Below are 16,122 nucleotides of genomic sequence, written 5' to 3' on the forward strand. Positions count from 1 at the left end.
AGAGCTGGTAGTTATCTAGTGTGCCGTCATGGTTGGTTTGGCTCGTGATGGATAATGGCTGGATCACAGAGTTGGACAGTGGTGCTGTGAAGAGGCTCTGCCCATCAGCAGAGGGCCTTGCTTCTGTGCTCTAGGGACTAAGCTTTGAGAACCCAGTGGCCTCTTATCTCTGTGTGGAGAGTGTAGCAAGCCAAGGCAGGGAGGAGCCCAGCAGCAGGGTCATGGGGACTGGTTCTGGGGAGGTGTATTAGTTTCCTACTGCTGCTGTAACAAATCTCCACATATTTCTTATCTTCCATTTCTGGAAGTCAGAAGTCCCAAATCCATTTCACGGGGCTAAAGTCAGGCTGTTTGTTGGTAGGCTGGTTCCTTCTGGAGGCTCCAGAGGAGAATCTGTTTCCTCACCTTTTCCAGCTTCTGGAGGCCACCTGTATTCCTTGGCTGGTGGCTCCTTCCTGCCTCTTCAAAGCCTGCAGCATAGTGTCTTCAAATCTCTGATTCTCTGACCTTGTTACCATTGTCACATTTTCTCTCTCACTCTGACCTTCTCTTTCACTTATAAGGACCTTTGCGATGACATTGGGCCCACCTGGATAATCCAGGATAATCTCATTTCAAGATCCTTAGCTTAATCAATCCGCAAGATCCCTTTTGCCAGGTGAGGTGACATATTCACAGGTTCTGGCAATTGGGATATGGACATCTTTCAAGGGGCCATTATTCTGCCTGTCACAGGCCTGGCAGATGGGCTCTAGGGTGAGGAGGTAGGAGGTTGTCAGCAGCTCCAAATTCCAAGCCAAAGAATTTAACCTGGCTTGGGGGTGGGGAGATGGATAAGCATGTGTGCGCATCAGTTGGGGCTGGGGGGACGTGTGTGTGTGTATGTGTGTGGTGTGTGTGTGTGTGTGTGTGTGTGTGTGTGTGTTTTGTACAAAGATAGGGTTCAGGAGGCCCATGAACTATCATTCATTCATTCATTCCTGTGAAAGTGTCCCTCTCTTTGGATTCTCAAAAGTATCTTCACTTCTACTTGGTTAAGACCTTGCTTCAGGCCCCAAACAAAAGAAAGAGTTGCCAGACCCCACAGATCTCAGAGCTCCCTAGAACCATCCTCTTTGCTCATTGTCACAAGTTCTATTTCTTTCTTTTTTCTTCTTCTAACTTTTGTTTTTCTGGCTACCATTTATTGAGTACTTACCATGAGTAGATAGAGTGCTACATGCTTTATCTCTTATTTATCCTGTAATCCTTGCTGCATCTGTTAGCATGAGGTGTCCTGCCATCACAAATAAACCACAAAATTGCAGTGTTTCGACACCAAAGAGGCTATTTCTTGTCCACAGGGCCCTCTGTTGCTGGAGCTGTGGTCCCAGGGCAGCTTTCCTCCACACGATGGTTTGCTATGAAGGCCTTGTCCGTGGGGCTGCTGTACCTCCTCCAGGACCTGGGATCCTCCGCCTCTAGCACTTAGCTGGGGAAAAGTGAGTAGAGAAGGTTTACCTGCTCCTTAAAAAGTCCTGGCCCGAAGAGGCATGTGTCTTTTCTGCTCACATTCTCTTGTCCAACACATGGAATACTTGGCCACAAGGGGGACTGGGTTATGCAGCTGTCTGGCTGGGTGGTTTCCTCCCAGTAGTAACTTAGACTGTGCAAGTTTCAGAGTGAGCATTTTTGGTGGACAGCTGCTATCTCTTCCATCCCATGAATAACCCTATTTGGTAAGATTATCTCTATTTATCAATGAACAAATCAAGACCTGAATATTTCTAATAACATGACCTGGTTAAGTAAGTGGTATAATCAGGATTCCTGCACAGCCCTGTCAGAATTCTCTCTGAGTGCAAATCCTGTATTTGTAACCAGAGCCTCATGCCAGCACTTGCCCTGCTGCAATGCTTATCAACCTCCTTTTTGCCTGACAGTCCTCGGAGGGGTCAGCCACCCCCTGAACCCATGGGGTATCAAGTCTGCACCCCCTGTTCTGAGAGGCAGCCTAGAATCAGCCCCTTGCTGTTCTCCTTTCCTGCCTTCTGCCTTTCTCCTGTCAAAATCCCAGGTCCCTTGTGCTGTCCCCAAACCCCATGATCCAGGTATTTTCTGATCTCTTATTTCCCTCAGTCAACAACATGGATCCATCATGGTTCATTTTCCCAAACCTGTTCCAAAGGTGGTGCCAGACATCTAGCCCCAAGCATCGCCATCTTTAATTCCTCCCTCTCCCTCATCCATCCATTTACCTACCTCTGACATTTATCCTGTGTCTACTCTGTGCCAGGCACTACGTGGTATGCTCGGTAGAAATATGACCCAAGACTTGGGTTTAAGGAGCTGATGATGGCTATTTCAGAACCCAATAATGCCGGCATTTATCCTCCTCTCTGTTTCCACTGTCAAATGTTCAGCTCATGCCCTTATTCCCTCTTTCTTTGAGCACTCAGTAATTTCCTCACTGGTCTTCTACCTTATTTATCTTTAGTTTAATTGCTTCCATATGTTGTTGCCAGGTTAATCTGTAGAAAGCAGAGTCTTGATTATGTCAATTTCCAGCCCTAAAATTTCTATAGCCCCCCAATTTCTATTGACCATAGAATAAAGTTAGAACTCTCTAGTGTGACATACAAAATCTTCCATGATCTGTCAGCTCTTGATTTTTCTAATTTTATATGCCATTTCCCCCCTTTCCCATCATCCTACCCCAAACTGATGGTCTTATGAGTCTCTCCATATTTTCCTTCTTTACCCCTCACTTGCGTACGCATCCCACACATACCCTGTTTTTTTTCTGACATTAAAGTCTTTGGTCCTGCAGTCTCTCATATGAGTGAGTCCATTTGTGCTCTATAAATAGGTGTTGAATGAATGACTAGGTCCTAGCTTGGTCTCTAGCGCAACTACATCCCAAACATAATACTATGTACCTTTGTCATGGCAATAAATTCACTGTACACTGTATTATATTTATTTATGTATGTATCTTATCACTCCTACTAGATGGTGCTCAGGGCCATACATGATTTACCTTTAGTTATGACATGCCAAACCATCTTCCACCTGAGCACAAATGCCCTGCACATAGTAGGTCCTCAAAAAAATCTGTGTGTGTGTGTGTGTGTGTGTGTGTGTGTGTGTGTGTGTGTATTGAATGGTTAGACCCTGCTGGAGTACTTTGAAGTTTATAGAGTCTATTTAAGGCACACAGTAGGCTCTCCTCTGGGAACATATCATGCTAAGGTGTTAATGGCTGATAACCGTGCAGAGCCATTGCTATAGGGGCATTTAATAAGGAATCTAAAGGGATAAGCGTCTAACTTTAGGTTCCTGGACCAAGTGGGAGAGGTGTTTGGAGGCAGGGCTCCTCTAATCATTCCTCATGGGCAATGGGACCCTCAGCACAGAGGCAGCCTGTCTGTCCACACTGGAAACAATTTATGCCTAGGAATTAACACTGTAAAGTGAGGTGCCCCAGATACTGATGGAGCCTGGGGTACTGGAGTGGGAGACACTGGGTCATCTATCATTTAGCATAGCATTGGGCAGAATATAGGTTGAACAAGTTAGTAAACGTATCAGAGCTGGGGTGTGAATGAGAACTCTAGTGTAGGGCTCTTTGCAATAGTCACCTCTCTGGGTGCTTCTCACCGAGGTGGAGACGGACTTAGAGTACTGAAGTGTTGTGAAGCTTCACTGTTGCTTTGTTTAGTGAGTAGGCAGCTTTCTGACCGTGCCCTTTTGATAACCGCAAGTGTTGCTGTCCTCTTCATTTGGTGCCAGTCCTGGGGAGCACAGACAGGCTGGGGGTTGTGTCTTTATTAGAGACATTAGCCACCAAGGGAGCCTGCTCAGAGTTTCACATGATTTTCTGCTGAGTAGGAGGCCAGCAGAGTCACCAGGCACCACATGATTTAATTAGAGACAAGATTTCAAGCTTTGTTTGTGTTCCCAGGATTTGGCGTGATGGTACAGCTGGGACCCTGGTATTTTGGCATCCTCTGTTTAGGTAATTGGTACGGCAGGGAGGGCTTCATTGGATCAACAGTAAGTTTTCTCCACTGAAGGTTTACAATACCCAAAATACACTTCACTGACTTTAAATGAGTCACTGGATACAATCCAGCCAAGGAAGGCACCTGTCTTAGAAACTCCGTTACTTAACTTCTTCTCTAAGACTTCGGAAAGGCAGGGTTTGAAGCCCAACACACCTAATTCTTATATTAGTGATGTAAAGCTAACTCTTTTCTGTCAGTCTTCTCTATAGTTTATCTCCCTTGTACATTTCAGAATGTTGTCCATCAAAACAAAAAGTATGACCTAAGAACCCATCATACCGCGAACCCCCTTACCACCCTCCTTCTCTCTCTGTGGTCCGGTGTAACCTGTTCTTACTGCTGCTCTTGCTCTCGCCTTGCCCTGGGCCGCCCCAGATCCGAATGCCTTGGCGTTGCTCCAGATGGAGATGACAGTTCTTGGACTGTGGGCTGTCATCGATCCTTTCTGCCCCCTTGACCGATGGCACTAATTAATCGATTACAGTCCACTTTCTTAAAGAGCTGGTCTTGTGTATGGAGTTCTACTCAGGAGAGCCCCAGGCAGCCACCACTGATCAGTGAAAGTTAGCAAGTGAGATAACACCTATTTTCCCAATTAAGCAGTTTCTATTGACTTCTAGAAATGAAAAATGAGGATTTAGCTCTCTTAAAATATCCCTTCTCCTATCCTTTCTTCTCCAGGATTTTTTAGTTTTTCTACTGATCATCTTTGTAACTTTAAGTAATATGGTTAATTTTCCCTTTTGTGTTCAATCCAGTTTTAGCAGTATTTCTTGATGTCCTACTTTATAAGAAGAGGGTAGTAGCTTTCTTGTAGTTTTCTTCACTTTCCTCTCCCATTGTACTTTTCCATGAATTTTATATTGTCATATTGTTAACATTTACGTCCTTTTCTTTGTATGGTGTGTCCTGCTCACTCTTAATGAGACAGTCTACCCCCACCAATCTCTTCTTGTTAGCCTGCTTTATTTTTCTTTAGAGCAGTTTTCACCACTTGAAATATTACATATTTATTTTTAAATTCTCTCTCCTCAACTAGAGTTTAAATTTCATGAAGGGAGGGAATTTGTTTGTTTTGTTTAGTGCTATATTCCTAGCATCTAGCATACTGTTGGCATAGTAAGTGAGGTGCTTAATAAGTACCTGCTTAAGGAATAAACGGGTTCTAATCATGCTCCATACCCCCAGCTAACTCCTGTTGGCTGAACCAGCCCTTTGTGTCCACTAGGGCATTGAAAACTTCCGTTGAAGGCACTCTCCAAACTAGGATCCCATTAAAGAAATTTACTTATTATCTAGCTTTAACTTTTTAGGCATATTGGCTTCCTGAGGAAATGGAACCCAGAACAGGGACATTTTGATAAGAAGGAGGACAAAGAAGGGGAAATTTCACAACATGAGTTTGCTTAAGGAGGTGAAACTTTGGGAGATTTGGAATTATGCAGAATAGAAACTGAAAGGAGAGGTAGAAAAGGAAAGGGAACTTTACCTACTTAAAATATTTCTTCTTGGGCTTCCCTGGTGGTGCAGTGGTTGAGAATCTGCCTGCCAATGCAGGGCACACGGGTTCGAGCCCTGGTCTGGGAAGATCCCACATGCCACGGAGCAACTAGGCCCGTGAGCCACAGTTACTGAGCCTGCGCGTCTGGAGCCTGTGCTCCGCAACAAGAGAGGCCGCGTTAGTGAGAGGCCCGCGCACCGCGATGAAGAGTGGCCTCCGCTTGCCACAACTAGAGAAAGCCCTCGCACAGAAACGAAGACCCAACACAGCCATAAATAAATAAATAAATAAAATAAATAAACCCAAAAGTTTAAAAAAAAAAAAAAAAGAGTCTGCAGAACTGAACGTCCTTGCCCTTATACTGAGATTTAAAAAAAAAAAAAAAATTTCTTCTTGGACTGGCTAACAGCTACGTGTATGTAGTAGCAGTGTTCTGAAAAGACTGGCCTTTGAGTCAGATAGACTTGAGTTCCAATTCTTCTCTGCTCTTGGCTGTGTGACATTGGATGAGTTACCCAACCTCTCTGGAAAATTAATTAGCATTATTCATAAAGATAAACTCCTTTTTAATAACTTCTGCATACTCCTGCTCAAATGCTCAAACGTAAAATGGAAAGAGTCTCTTGATGCCCTGGAGGAGGAAAAGGAAATAAGGGCTGTATTGTTCAGTTATAAATAACGAGAGGGGCTATATTTTAAATGAGGAAAGTACTTCATTATCTCACATGACAAGGAGAGTGGTGCTAGGTCATTTGTGGGTTAGTTCAATGGCTCTGTGATGTTAATGAGTAAGGTCAGAGTCTGTTTCGGCTGTTTCCTCAAGATTTAAGGTGGCTGCAGCAGCTTGAAGGATATCCTTATGTGACAGAAAGATTGGAGAATGGGAAAGGGTTTTCTCCTCACATTCTTCTTTCTTTTATCAGGGAAGACACTCCTTCACAGAAGTTCCCAGCAACTCTCATTTATGCGTAGCCACAAGGCATGATGGGAAATGAGTATGTGGCATTTTGAGCCTCCATCATGGAAACAGGCTCCACCCAGAGGAAGCAGCGGGTAGATCTGGCTATTGGGTAAGCAACTAAACAATATCTACTCCAGAGATCAAGTGACTAAGGGGATATGTTTGTAGCAGATATTTTTACTCAGCTTCAACACACGGTGCTACTGAGGCAACAGTAAACACCTCCAGAATATCTCTACATAAATCTGAAGAGTAGACACTTAATCTAGATTACTGAATGAGTTGCCATTTCCTACTATGTACTAGACACTCTACAAATATCAACTTATTTATGTTTTCCAATAACATCTCATAAAGTAAGTAGCATTATTCCTGTATTACACAGATCTAGAAATGTATATCAAGTTGCCTAAGGCCCCCTAGCTGGTAAGTGGCTGAGTTACGATTGGAAGTTAGAGTTTTCTGATGCCTGTGTTTGTTGTACTTCTTTGTCTCCATCACACTCTTCCCCAAATGCTTACCTGCCCCAGCCAGGAAACATGGTCTTCCTCTGGGACACAACAAGATGGCCAGATGACTGCCCCTGAGGCCCTTTCTAACACAGTCATCTAAGAAGTGAGCATTCTTTGATGGTTTGAAGAGATCTTTTAGTTATTTTAATATTTTTCTTATTGACCTAAAGGCATTAAAAAAAAAAAAAGTACACTTAGGTATGATTCAGTGATTCTGAGTACTTTTTTTCCCTCCGTTGTAAATTTTCCTCTCTGATTGCTCCATTCTTGTTTGCACCTCTCGTGGCTGGATAAAGCCTGGGCAAGTCTTCGGATGTCAGTCATTTTGAAGGGCGGCTTTCTTGCATGGCTTGGTAAGACCCGCAAGGAGGCTAACCCCAGTGGGGAGGCTGTGGCGAGGCGTCCGCAGGCAGCTGGCAGTCTTGAGCGTCCAAATGTAATTGCTCTGTTTTATTCACCCCAGCCTGCCCGCTGTGTTCATCAGGCTGGCCAGTGAACAGAAGGTAATCAGGGCTGAGATGGCCTCAGAAAGTCAGGCACGTACAACCAGAGTTAAAAATATGTAAAAAAAAAATTACTTAGATGTGATTTGCTCTCATGGAACTCAATTTCTGGATAAGAACAAGAAGAAACGGTGCAAAACTGGAGCACTAAAATTCATCTTTGCCGAAGAAAATGCAGGGAGAGCTGTGAACATTTAATAATTTTGGTATCTAACCGCCCATAGTAAGTGCTTGCTTAATGCATAGACAAGACAGGGAGATTTAGAAAGCAGGCAACTCAAGGCATTTCCAATTTATTTAAGGAACTCTTTGATCTGTTTTGAAATTTCGGATTCTGCTTTTGACTTTGCTAGATAAAGTTGGAGTAGAAATGAATTATTCATATGAAATATTGCCTCAATAACACTGCATCAAATAAACATAATGAAAAGCTGCCCATGTTATATAAGGGAAGCTAAGTCACAACTCTTCTGAATTGCAAAGTTAAGCACTCGGGGCTAGATTCCTCTCCAACATTACTCTATGGAAGAATCCGCTTAGGAGGATGTAACACTCAGTTCCTTTTTATTTCCAGTCAGATATGCATTTGTGGTTTATGGGTTTAAACTGCAGTCGTAACCATAAATCTCCCAGTCCTCATCCCGAATCCATCCAAGTCACTGGAGGCCTGAGAGCAATTTCCAGGACAATGTATCCCACACCACTTCAGCATTGCAAGTTCACCATAGAAATATGGTAAAACCAGTATGTTCCCCCTCCCTCCATGAAGTATGATATTTTCAGCAGCCTCTGAAAGCATACCTACATCCATGCCTTGAAGGGAAATTTTTAAGGCAAAGAGAACCGTCACTTATCAGCATCATCTTTTCTGATGATGCTTTGGATAACAGGTTAAAAGAGAGAGAAGGATAAACCAAACCTAAACAGTGCACGTCTGGGGAATTGAGCTCTGCTGCAATTCAATAGATAACACTTGAATTCTTGCTGACAATCCGATTTTAAAGAATGGTAGTTCAATAAAGGTATAGGAAGTCGCCAGCGGCAGACTTGGGCAAAATGGTGAGGAAGGCAAGAGTCTGTCTTCAGAGCTGCCCTTGTCCCCTGTCCCTCCTTTCTTCCTCGTCCTTCAAAAATATTTATAGCCATGTGCTGTGTACCAGGCACCATGCAATGGTAAACAAGACGGCATGGGCTTTGCCGTCAGAGAGCTGATGTTTTAGAGAGGAAGAGAGGCAATAGAATAAGTAATGAACAAACGTGTGATGAGCATGAGGCCCGGGGAATTGCAAGGTCCCGTGGGAACGCATGGCTGGGTGTCCTAAGCGTCCGAGAAGATGTCCTTGAGGAAGGGCAATGTAAGACTGGAAGCCTGCATTAGCTGGGAGAAGGGATTGTTGGTGAAGATTTAGGAGAGAATGTTTCATGTACAGGAAACAACATGGGCAAAGGCCTGGAGGCGAGATGATAGAATGTAGCATGTTGTAGAAACTGAAAGGAGTTTTCTTTGCCTGCGGCTAAGATTTCCAAGGGGGAGACTGGAGAGAGATAAGAGAGAAGTTAAGAAGAGATCAGATTATAAAGAGTTTATGTTAGAGAAGATAAAGGGTTTGGACTTCAGAGCAGTTGGGAGCTACTGAGGGTTTTCAGCAGGGGTGTGGCATGGTGAGATTAATATTTTGGAAAGATCACTGATGATGGTCTAAAGCAGTAATTGGAAGGGAGCAAGGATGGAGGCACAGAGATGCATGGGAAGCTGCTGCCGTCACCTGCTGAGGGATGGCAGTGGCCTGCAGCAGGGTGGGAGTTTGGGATGAAGAGCTTTAAAAGAGGTACTATTAGCAGGACTTGGTGACTGATTGGGTGTGAGGGGGGACCGGGATACCCTCAGGAAAACTCTCTCTTAGAGGACGGAGAATAAATTCATTAAGAGAATTGAGCATATTTAGTCAGGAGAGGTAGAGTGAAGAGGATACGTGAGAGAGATTTTCAAATATTTAGTATAGCATCGCTTACAAAATGTTTTGATTAAATTTATTGTCTCCAAGTGACTAGTCAAGAGCGCATCTATTAAAATATTGTATGTCCAAAGAAAATGAGTGTAGGTGTTCTCTGGACTCATGCACTGCATCGTAGAGTTGGGGAGTGTGTCCCAGTCCAAGTGTTCTCCATCACAGACCCAGGGGTGAGGAAGAGGAGCTGGGGCTGCTGAAGAAAAGGGCAGCTGAGCTCCTGCTGTCTGCTGTGTCTGTTGGGTACACGTGGGTACAGAGGAAGTACTTCTTGACCTGAACTGCACTGTGGGGCTTCAGAGGGTAGGGTTAAAGTTACAAAGAGGCAGATATCAGCAAGGCACGAGGAAGAACTTTCTGGCAGTTGTCTGGCGATTGTTTCAGTGAGGTGAATGCCTCATTCCTGGATATGTTCAGGTGGATCTGGCCATACATTTGTCAGGCAGGGGTTTGCCTGTTGAGGTCCACATCACATGATCTCTGTTGTCCCTCATGGCTGTCTGTAAATAAATGATTCTAAGGAATTACACTCCCTGCCAGCCAGGGGAATCTGTCCATCTCACTCGTCGCTGTACAATCACAAGTCAGTATGAGGAGCACAAGATTATTATTATAGGAGCTGTAAGTCTCTCCAAAGAGTATCATTGTTCTGTCATTCCAGATGTTTGTCATCTTACAGCTGTACTACACTATGGCCTCTAGATATTGTCTTCACTTCTCTGAACAAAATTGGAAAGAATTTTCATTTTATCAAGTGAAAGTAGCCTCACTAAGTTCTTTTACAGAGACGTTTGTTTTATAATTCAATGCATGATATTAATTTGGGAAAAATAATTAAGAAAGATCCAGAGGAAAATATTGTATCAATTCTGCCTTTAGCTTGACTACCTTACAATAAAGAGGCAGAGAATCAATCTGATATCAGGGCTTAGAGTGAGCATGAGTTGTACGTGCTGTTTACAATTCTTTTTGAAAGAACTCAGGTGCTCTTTATAATATGAACAAATGGCTGCTGAGGACCCTCCTAAAACTGTCAAACTCACTTTACCCGCGTCCAAGTTGTTACCTAGGTTTGCTAAGTAAATAGAAGCCTATCATCTCTTGTGTCACCTCTCTTCCTCAGGGTTATGCTTTTAAAAGCATTCTCAGCAGGAAATAAGTTTCATTAGTGCTTGGAAAATAAATTGGTGAGGTGACAGATTCTGTGGTTTGATGGAAGCTCAATTATAATTGTATAACATAATATAGCAAGTGAAGATGAAATCCTATTAGGGTCTGGAAATCCAATATCTCATCTCTATGACTTTTAATTGATCTTTACACATATTGTCATTGCAGTCAAATATCTGAGCTGATTCCAGTACACGTAAACAAATGTAAGCACATTAACTCTGTTAATAATTTTAACAAGTAATCTGTATTTCCCATTAGATTGTCTCCAGTTTTGCCTTGGCATAATTAAAGATATCAGCAGTGATAAGCCTAATGCGTTATTTAAAGTATGCATGTATTGAAGTCTTGCTTTTGTCATTAACTACATCGTGATGTAATCTATGTAGCCATCATTCAGAAATTAGACTTTCTCTTTCTCTGAAGCAAACATGGATGGTGGGGGTTGGGAGAAGGAGGCCTTGTGGGGTGGTGCAGAAGCTGCAGATGAAGAGTAGAGTCTGAGTTCAAGTTTTGACTTTACCACTCAAATACCCATGTGAAACCTTTAAGCTTTCTGATCCTGTTTCATCACCTCTCCTAACAAAGAGATGGTCCTCATTTTTTCTCTCGGTGCTAACATTCTGGTTTCTATAAGGCAGACACTGACTCCCTTCTTTGCTAATAATTGACAGTTGAATACAACTACTTTTGACTTTATGTTCATTTTTGCTCAAATTTCATACAACTGGACAATGTAAGCTCAGGTGTGTGTGTCTGGAAAGGTGGTAAGGGGAAGTTTTTCTCTTGCTGATTGTCATATCTGCAACATCAAGCTCAGTACCTGGAACTTGCTTAATCAATATTTGTTGGATGAATGAATGCATGCATTCTGGTCATTCTACCTTCTCATGGAGATGGATTAGAGAGATTGGCTGGGCATCCCCCCTCAATATCCCTTGTGTTATTATCCTTCGGCTAGATGAAAACATCATGAAGTTACTCTGAAAGTACACCTTTAATGACATGACATGACATGACAGGGCATGACATGACATGACACTGAATGCCTTCTCCTAACCTTAATGAAATGGAAGTGAATCAGAACAAACCACTGTCCTCCGGACTGTTCCCCACACTTGCCTATTAGTCAGAGCACAGCCTGGAGATGCTTCTGTTAGTCAAGGGCAAGCAGAGACTTATTTGTCAGTTTCCAGCTTGCTCAAAGTGGGAACTAGTGTGTGCTACAAACATGACATTTGAGAATGTTCTTTGAGTACTCCAAGAACATTAAAGTCTAAACCATGCTGTAAACAAAAACAACTTTTAATACCAGCTATGACTAATCCAGTGCTTTTGTTCATTAGGTAGAACAAACATTCTGATTTGCAATCAAATATCTACAATTATCATGAAAGCCTGAGAAAAATCCTCCCTGGCAGGAGATCTTATCTCGGCACACAGAACAGATAAGATTCATTCCTTGATAGACAATCTCCATGCCTAGGTGATCCCAGTAAACAGTCTTTTCGGAGTGAATTTTAGCAAATGGGTGGCTTATTCAGGGTTTTATCTGTTTAAGTTCATCACTTTCTGAAATCGTCTTTGCATATATTAGCATATATTCATTTTACTGATTCTTTGTTTCTTTCGATGGGGATACTCTGTCTGCTCCTTATTTCATCTGATTTGCTTTTGAAATGAGGAACTCTTTTCTTCTTTAGGTGTCCTTTGAAAATAAATAGAATTTCCTGTACATTAAAAAAAAAAATAGCGGAGTTCTAATAGCAAGCCTTCATTAAGGGCAAAAGCCCCACGAGAAAAATCATTAGTGCCTTTCCTCCTGCATTAAAAACTTCTAGGAAGAAGATGGAGAGAGTATTAGGAATTCCTGAAGTGAATGAGATCAACTCCAAGGTGACACCAGCCTCTCTTGGATTTAGTGACCTTTTGCTTGGTTTTTCTTGTTTGCACAAGCAGAGGCTTTTGACATATTCCCCAAGACCCTTAATTCCTCTCTGTTTGGCATATTACCAGCAACATAAAAAAGAGAGAAAGAAGGAAGCTCTCATTTTATCTTTGAGCTGCTTAAATATTTATGTTCTAATTTGTTATTGACTTCATGTGGAGTTTTATCAAAATATAGATGGAAAAGTTTAAAGATCGCTCCTGGGAGAGCACTTAATCCATTTAAAAATAAATTTCTAATGGCCAGATTTTCTGGGCTTAAAACATGAAGCTATGAAAGAAAGCAAAACCAAAGAAGCCCAGTCTATATGCTGACATTTGTAGACAAGGATAAAGGAAAATTGGTAATGAAAATGCTAATCAAATATCATTGTGAATGCTCATTTTTTTCATTTTTAAAATATTTGATGGAAGCCTTTACTAGATTTCTATTTTAATTACTTTTCATTTGCAAAAAAATGAAACCTAATTAAAAACACCCTAGGGTAAACCCTTGGGAATGAGTCTTTGTTGCATTTCACCTCCTGTTCCTATTTCACTTTTAGTATACTCATGCTTTCTTAGACACTTAATATGTTAATTCTTTCAGAAATAGCTACATGTTAAATGCAGGGACTGGGCAATATTTATAGCAAAGGACTGAATCTCTAATGGTGAAATTTCAGAGAACAAAAGGAGAGATCAGTTTAAACAGACCATATACACACACATTCTTTCAAATCCAGCCATATGGATCTATGCTTGAAAATGTATCCTCTATCACTGCTGCCTTTATGACATAACTAACATTATTTATCCTTCTATCCTAAGACCTTGCTGACTCTGTTTTTGACCAAAATTCTTACAGCAACAAGTTACATATTGCAAAGAAGAAGTGCCTTATTTAACTGAGAAGGTTGTTGAATAACTACTTCAAAATTCTAACCTAACAAGACTTAGTTTATTGGCAAAAGTAGTATATATTTTAATTATTTTATAAAGACTAGATACTGCTTTGTATATTTTGACTTCTAGAAGATTTTCTTATTTGCTTGGATCAGAGTTTCCCGTATTTTAGGCCTCAGATCAGGTCCAGCTCAGAGAAAATTTTTATGGGTACTCAAAACAAACATAAATTTGAATGGAGAACAAAGCAAGGAGGGAAGGATGGAAGAAAGGAAGGAAGAAAGGAGAAGAGAAGGGAGGGGAAGAGAGAGAGAGGGAGAGAGAGAGAACTTTGTGTATCCCCAGATTCTTGTCTGGACTCAGAGAAGTGGGACACAGCTTCTCAGGGAATGGGCAAGGTCCATGCTAAAGAGGCAGAAGCAGAACACAAACTTTGATGACTTCTCACAGAAGTAGTGCTCATTCCCTTCAGATCTACCAGGCTTGGCTCAGAGCTAGATCTTCAGTCAAAAAGAGGCATGACCCCTGTCGTGAAATTGGCTCACATGCTGACACAAACCTGCTGCAAGTTACACCTTCCTGAACTGAGAACAAATGGCAGAGTTTTCAACACAGTACATGAGGTGGCTTCCAGCTTGGAGGTTGTAGGGTGAGCAGAGCTTCTAGCTCCCTCATTAGGGATTTCATGGTGTGATTGTCTCCTGTCGAAAATGGAGAGGACCAGGTATTGGAAAGCCCTGAAAGGTGCCTTCTCAAGCCTCTTGTACAAACTGCATGTTACCCAGATCTAATATCAAAATTCTGGCCTAATTTCTTACTATTGTACCAGGGCCAGCCATGTTTGCTATTCATCTCAGGCATCAGACTTGTGCAATGTATTAGTCAGGGTTCTCCAGAGAAATAGAACCAATAGGAGATTATGTATGTAGGTATGTATGTATGTATGTATGTATCTATCTATCTATTATCTACCTATTCTTACTATAATACATAGGATTTATTATAAGGATTGGGTCATGCAATTATGGAGGCCCACAGTTTGCCATCTGCAAGCTGGAAGCCCAGGAAAGCTTGTGGTGTAGTTTGAAGACCTGAGAACTGGAGAGCTGGTGGCGTAGATTCAAGTCCAGACCTGAAACGCTGAGAACCAGGGCAGTGAGGGCAGAAGATTGATGGGCCAGCTCACATAGTCAGGCAGAGAGAGAGGGACTCCAACTTTCTGCCTTCCTGTTCTATTCAAGCCCTCAATGTGGGATGATACCTACCCACAATGGGGAGGGACACTTGCTTTACTCAGTCCATCACCAGTTCAAATGCTGATCTGTTCTGGAAACACTCTCAAAGACACCTCCAGAAATAACACTTAATCAGATATCTGGCCCAGTCAAGTTGACACATACAATTAGCCATCACATTCAGTCACCCTGAAACTGGCTACCTGGTTGTGGCCCAGGAGAGACTGGTGGGGTAGGTCTGGCCCAGGACCCTCGTAGCTCTCAGAGACCTTGCAATCTAGGGGGAAGACAGGGCTGCCACGTTGCCTATCTCCGGGAAGTACAAAGGGAAGGGTGCTTCTGGGTGACCGGCAGTGCACAGCTTGCACAGCCATATATGGTGACAGAGAGCCATGATCAGATTTGTGCCTTAGGAAGATCACAACAGAAATAGGTGATACTGAAATGATACATCCAGCAAGAGCATCAGAAGTATGTTGCTTAGCAATATAGAGGCAACTACCTACAGAAGCAGCGGAAGGTCTGACATGGTTGCTTCTAGGATGTGGTCCTGGGAATGGGAGGTGTGTGGAGGGAAGGGAGATACTTGTTTGTCATTTTAAACCTTTGATTTATATTTAATTTTTAAAAATCAGGTATAATATAAAAACAATACTATAAACATATGTGTGTATGCATGTACATATGTATGTATACATGTATGTGTATGCATATTATGTGTGTGTATATGCGTGCATATATGTATGAATGCACACACATGCATAAATACTCTTTGAAGGATAAGGGAAAAATAACCCTGGGGACATTGTGGATCAAGCACTAGGGCAGGGAGAGCCACTAACAGGCAACCACTGTAGTGGCTGTGGCCAGAGTAGACTCAGATTGAACCCAGGCCGTGCAGGGGGAATGGAATTGGTTGATCTGAGAGATACTAAAGAGGTGGAAGCAACAGGACTCAGTGTTCATAAACATAGTCTTTCTGCCCCACATCCTCATTTCCTTCCCTGTTGGTGGGGTGGGTGAGTGGGAGCAGGGAAGGCAGGGAGGGGGAGTAGGAGTTAGAAGCCATGGGGAAGGAAAGAAGGCCTCACAGGCTTGCTGCTGGGAAGGGTGTTTCTCTTCTTTCTGTGGATGCAAAGTATCTCCCACATTCTGGAGCAGAGATTATAAATAGATGCAATTCATAATCATCTTCCCCCCAACTATTTTGTACCCCTTCCCCAAATATACACATGTGCCTATGTATATGTTGGCTCTCTTTAACATTCCTTCATTTTTGTTTCCTTTATACTTTCAGTGTGATGTATATTTGGTGTGTATGTGTGTGTTTGGGGGTGTGGGGTAGGTCGGGTG

General features: G+C 42.5%; 1 protein-coding gene and 1 long non-coding RNA gene across 3 annotated transcripts in view; one reads left to right on the forward strand and one right to left on the reverse strand.

Annotated features, from left to right (window-relative positions):
- Positions 1–16,122, forward strand: part of LOC309640596 (uncharacterized protein) — a 601,312-nt gene that overhangs the window by 397,787 nt on the left and 187,403 nt on the right. Inside the window, exon 5 of one of the 2 annotated variants that reach the window (XR_014252286.1) lies at positions 6,471–6,617. The gene's annotated coding sequence lies outside the window, so the exon portion shown is untranslated. Of the gene's footprint in view, positions 1–1,343; positions 6,618–16,122 lie in introns of both variants that reach the window. The other variant, XM_082419559.1, reaches the window with a different exon arrangement.
- LOC309640628 overlaps positions 1–16,122 on the reverse strand; it is a 933,213-nt gene that overhangs the window by 371,326 nt on the left and 545,765 nt on the right. The gene's annotated exons all lie outside the window — the stretch shown is intronic.

This window comes from Balaenoptera physalus (assembly GCF_965194825.1).
Source record: "Balaenoptera physalus genome assembly, chromosome: 13".
In the NCBI taxonomy this organism is placed as follows: Eukaryota; Metazoa; Chordata; class Mammalia; order Artiodactyla; family Balaenopteridae; genus Balaenoptera; species Balaenoptera physalus.